The sequence below is a fragment of the Petaurus breviceps genome, unplaced genomic scaffold (assembly GCF_028583685.1).
Source record: "Petaurus breviceps papuanus isolate PSGF00001 unplaced genomic scaffold, PetGlider_PUasm1.0 76, whole genome shotgun sequence".
NCBI lineage: Eukaryota > Metazoa > Chordata > Mammalia > Diprotodontia > Petauridae > Petaurus > Petaurus breviceps.
In genome coordinates this window covers 45,166,119-45,171,674 of record NW_027186473.1, presented here as the reverse complement: position 1 = coordinate 45,171,674, position 5,556 = coordinate 45,166,119, and the positions used below count along the sequence as shown (strand labels likewise).

The 5,556-nt window shown below is 38.2% G+C and overlaps 1 pseudogene; it reads right to left on the bottom strand.

The window, feature by feature from the left end:
- Positions 1–1,033: 1,033 nt before the first annotated feature.
- On the bottom strand, positions 1,034–2,526 carry LOC138175108 (signal transducing adapter molecule 1 pseudogene; annotated as a pseudogene).
- Positions 2,527–5,556: the final 3,030 nt, after the last annotated feature.

Sequence of the window (5,556 nt, the reverse complement as noted above, 5' to 3'; positions counted from 1 at the left end):
TTTACATCTGTCATCAGGAAGATCTTGGTTCAAATCTTGCTTCCAATGGTAATTAGTTATGTGACATCAGGCAAGTCATTCCCTTTCTCATGCCTCATCTGAAAACATCAGGGGGCTCTAAATCTATGTATCATCTCTTCACATCAACCTTTCTGTATCTATTAATTCTGTTTAATACAGATTAATTCTGTATCTATTAATTTTCTGATCAATGTAATTATCAAGAAAGCTTTCTTTTTTTTAATTTCCAAAGATGTTTATAATTTCTCAATTTTCAAGTTTCTTTAACCTCTAAATAATTACAAGACACATGGAAAATGTAGTGTATTTTATGTTTTCTTTCCAGTTTAAAAATTTCCATTCATTCCCCTTTGTCTTTGGTGTCATTGCCACCAATAAACAACAGAAAACATTTCAGAAGTCTAGTTACATATTTTCACTAAGGAAAAAAACCCACAATATGTGTTTTAAACAATAAAATGAGAGTATGAGATTCTACTTAATTTACCTCATGGTCTCATGATATGTTGAGTATTTTTAAAATACCAGGATGAAATTTAAATTGCTGGTTAAGATAATTTGGCTAATTCATCTTGATAGGACAGTTAACAGTAATCAAAGGCTGAAGAAAGCCATGATATATTTATGTTCTGTTTACAACTAGTAAAATGTAGGGTCAATTAGTGTGAAATAAATATAGTCAACAAAAAGCTGTCAATATTAATGCTATAACATTTCATTCTCCTACCTTTTAGAAGATACTACAGTCTCCATAAGTCCACATAAAACTCTATGAAACATGGTAGTTTGCTTCTGACTAAAATAAAATAGTAATGTAAAATTAATTTAAGTGTTAAATATATTCACATGATCACCAATGCAATTCAAAATGGCCATGAATGAAGTCACACACAATATATGTACATAACATATATGCCACAAGTTTTGCAGGTTTAGGTTTTTCACAGACCAGGCAATTTTACCAGACATAAATAATGTTGTACCAATTTTCAGGCATTTTGAAAGGAATTAAATGTCCTAAGTAGTTTCATTCCTCTGCACAAAATGAAAATTCCCTAAAAAGTCAGTGCAAATTGAACGTAGTTCTAACTTCTTCAATCACTGCACTTGTTTGTCAAGATAGATTCCTATAAGTGGAGGATAAACAAATCTTAAGGTTTAAAGGAAGGAACTCATAAAATTGTCAGCTGCACTTAGCAGAGGTTAGCCACAATTAGGAATCTCAAGTTCGTGTCCTATAGAAGAGCCTTCTGGGTATATGTTTGTTGTGGTTGAGGTGGCTGTTGATTACCGGGTGGCTGAGGCAGTGTAGAAGATGCTAAATTATACTTTGGCACCTGGGGTAGACTAGTTCCAGCATTCTGGTGTACTGTGACATCAGCAGCAGCAGCAGCAGGAGGAGGACTATATACTGAAGCCTGGTTGGGGTATGTATTTCCTTGTACAGAACTGACCATTATGTTAGGGCGAGAAGTCTGAGCTTTTTGACTAGGAAGTGCTGGGTTTTCTGACGGTGGAACTGCTCCTTGACTGAGAGAAGGTATTTGCTCCGGGGGAAGACTGTATCTCTGAAGATGGCCCATTTGGGCACTCCCCGCCACCGAATAAGCACCACTTTGAGGTTGCCCTGGATATACCTGAGAACCAAAAATGCCAGGTGACTGCATATCATACTGCTCATTCTGTGATTTTGCATACATGGAATACATTGGGTCTTCATTCATCAATTTGTTATAAAATGAAAGAGCATCCATCACTTTGACATTGAGTTCTGAAAGTTCTGAATGTTTTCTGTCAATATCCTCCAGTTTTTCATCAATAAGTGGTCCCATTTGGTGACAGATTGCTTCCAAAAGAAGCAGTTCTGGCAGATCTGGCTGGTCATCATTTGGATCTGCACTTTGTAACATCTGTAGAAGCTAGTCCATTTTGTCTTCATCAATATATACTGGCTCAGGCTCTATTGTTTCCACCTGAACATGATCACTGAATTGTACTGTCTTCTCTGTTTTAATCATTTCTGGTTCAGCACTGAGGTCAGCTGTCACAAAATTAGAGGGAAACAACCCTGTGCCCTGAGGAGTTTCACCTTTCCACCAGTTGGGATCACTGTCATCAAGAACTGTGGTAATTTCTCCAGCTTTAAATGTTAGTTCATTATCTTCAACAGCTTCAAAATCATAGATAGCACGAACTTTCCTACCCTCATGTTAGTGGTTAGTTAAAAGGTTTGATGTGCTTGGATACAAACTGGAAAGTGTAGTTGGCTGTTGCCTTTGTTCTTTCAATGACAACTCAATGGCTTTAGCTAGATCTTCTTTTTTGGTAGGCACAGTACCAGGATCCTTGGCGACAAGAGCTAGGCTAGCTTTTGCTTGTTCTGCAGCCTGTGAGCCAATAGCTGGAAATGTAACTCCTTGTTCTTTAAGATTTTTTATCATGGCAGATATTAGACTAAGTTGTGGATCATTCTTAAATTCATCTGTTCATTCTACCATAAGAGCTTTTAACTTTTCACAAACTTTTAGATGACCCTTATTTAATACATTACTTACTTCACTAGTGAAGTCTCTTGAACATACTTCTAAATGAAAAATTTTGCCACAGTTCAATACACATGCTCCTAGAAGGGTCAGTGCTTGTATTGCTACGTGAGGATCTTTATGATTTACTGTCTTCATATTAGATCAGACAGTCTTTAGGCCCAGTATGAGACCGGCCTACTTTATCACAAATATCCAAGTTAAGACCCTAATCTTCAGCAGTATTCATCTCACTAGTTGCTTTCTCCACATCCTGGTCGAAGGGTTTGGTGGCAAAGAAAGGCATCTCTCTGTGGTGGCGGCGGCGGCATCTCCTCAGAGATGCCTGGACACTGCAAGTGCCTCCTCAAGAAAGCTTTCTTAAATAAGGTATATTTCTGAGTAAATAAAACAATTCCCTTTTAAGTTATTCTGATGGGACAAGATAGAAACCTTGGTTGGGTATTCTATGAGGCACAGACAGAGGTGCCCTCTTTATTGTCTGAGCATTATAAAGTGGAGAGAGAACTGGCCTTGGTGTCAGGAAGACCTGGATTTAGGACCTCACTCTGATTCTTCCTGGAATGGTGAAGTTATATTCTCTGGGCAAGTCACCTGAACCTCAGTTTCTTCATCTGTGAAATAGGGATAATAGTTGTGATAGCACTTACTACAACAGGTTGTAGCAAGGCTCAAAGTAAAAGATGTAGGTCAAGCATTTTGGAAACTTGAAAAGGCACATTCTAGATATCACTGCCTCCCTTTTCCAAAAAAGAGAAAACAAGCACCAAGATGAGGCCAGATTCCTCTGGTTAACAGACTAGAACCTAGATCTGTAACTCTCAGTTCTTGATTTTGTTGTCTCCTCCTGGAAAGGTTCAGGTGTATTGTCTCAGTGCCATAAGAATGAAAATCCAGAAGCAGATGGAGATGGATAACCTCAAATTTATTTTCATAAAATAAGCAATAGAAATGGGGGAGGGGCTAACTAGATCTGTAGTTTCATTAATATAGGAAATCTCTATTAGGGACTCCCTTTATTGCATCAGGTCAGAACTTTCTTTGCATTTGAGAATCTTGGGGAGTTTCCTTGGGTGAAACAAACAAAAGCCCAGTAAGTTCTTTTTCTGGAGATGCTTCATTCATCATTCTGAAAGGACTAACAGAAGTCCTATTGATGAACAAGATCACCTTGGAAACTGATAGATGTTGGGTAAAGTTGTCAGCCTCCATGTCCTGATCTGTGCATAGGAGAAATGGAAGAGTGGCATCCCCGGGGTAACATGCCAACACAAAGGTATGTACAGAATGGTGGGTTTGCCAAATAAAAGCTCTGTGCTTTACTGAGTCTTGAAGTTGTTGCAACAAAATGTTTTCCAGGAAGAGTAAAAAGCATGGGGGTGGTAAGGTGGAAGCATGTTTAATGAGAAAAATAAGATAAAAGGCAACACTGAGCTGAGGCAAAAATAGCAGTTGTTAGGAATTTTTGGTGGCACTCCAAACAGGCACGCTTTTAAAGTCTGTCTTTGCATATGCTTGGCTATAAATTTCAGATAAAAGTTGGATGTTTTTTTTTTTAATGGAAAACAACCTATTTATAGTTATGTATTCATGGGCATATTAAATGGGCAGCAGCAAGGAGATATGCTCACACTCCTAAGGAAAAAAAAAACCCTCTAAGGGAGCAGCTACTACACAATACAATTCCCATTTGCATTAAACTTATTAAGTCAAATCAATTTTACAGGCATACAGGCCAGAGCTCTGGCACTTAATTCCTTTGCATCTTCCCCTGTGCTAACTTCCACTCCCCACTGGGTTGCCCTTCGCTTTAGCTCTAGCATTCTATTTGTTTGGACATTTTTCATAAAGAGAGGAGGGCAGAGCTCCTGGGAGCTCTGTGGATCCAAATGGACATGAGAAGATTGAAGGGTTCGGGGTGTCTGCTCCTGAGCCTGGAGTTCTGAAGGAAGCAATAAGCACAAGGCACATTGCAGAGAGTAAAACACTATTTAAGGCAAAGTATAATCATCATTACATGATATTGCCTCATGATGGTATAGGGATGAATCCAGATTCTTAAAATCTTGGACAGTAGACAGCAAATGCTGGCAGGTTCTTTCAAGCTAGAAAATCTTAAAGTATGAATGCCGAAACAGAATCGGTCTTTCTCCAAGGACTGATGGATCAACATTTAATATGACCAATTCAGAAAGGCTCTTTAGCAGAATAGACCAAAGCTAAATTTTTTCAGCCACATAAATCTGAGAGTGCTCACATTAGCAAGGTCACACACTTGGTAGTGTCAGGATATCTGATGACGATGACGATGATGATGACAGTGACGACAATAACGACTGACGACAACCAGTGTTTGTATAGTACTTTAAAGTTTGCAAAACATGTGACAGTGTTATGTCATTTGATTCTCACAATAACTCTGGGAAGAAGGGCTCGTCATTGTCTCCAGTTTATAGATAAGGAAACTGAAGCAGACATAAGTTAAATGATTTAGCCAGGGTCACACAGTTAGTATATTTCAGAGGCAGGATTTGAATTCAGATCTTCCTGACTCCAGATCCAACATTTTATCCACTGCACCACCTAGTTATATTAACTAACATCAGCAATATTATTGGTTGGGGAGGACGATTAAAAATAACCTGAGAGAGGGGAGGATGAAATGTGCTCTCATTTTGGAGAAGGAATGTCAGGCATGGAATGTCACCTCTGCTCTGAGACACTGTGGCTGTGCTGACTGGTTTTGTTTAAGTGTTTTTGTTATGTTAGAAAGGAAGGATCACTGGAAATTAATATGGTGTAGAACCGAAGTTATTAATTAAAACCTAAATCAATTAATGTTTTACTATTTATTACAAAAAAAAACATAAAGTGGGAAGTACATCCTAGGAAAGCTTTTTTTTTTAAGAGAAACTAGCACTTTGGATAGGTCTGGATGAATATTAAACCATAAAGGAGGGAGAAGACACTCTAGGTAAAGTGATTGTGTGTA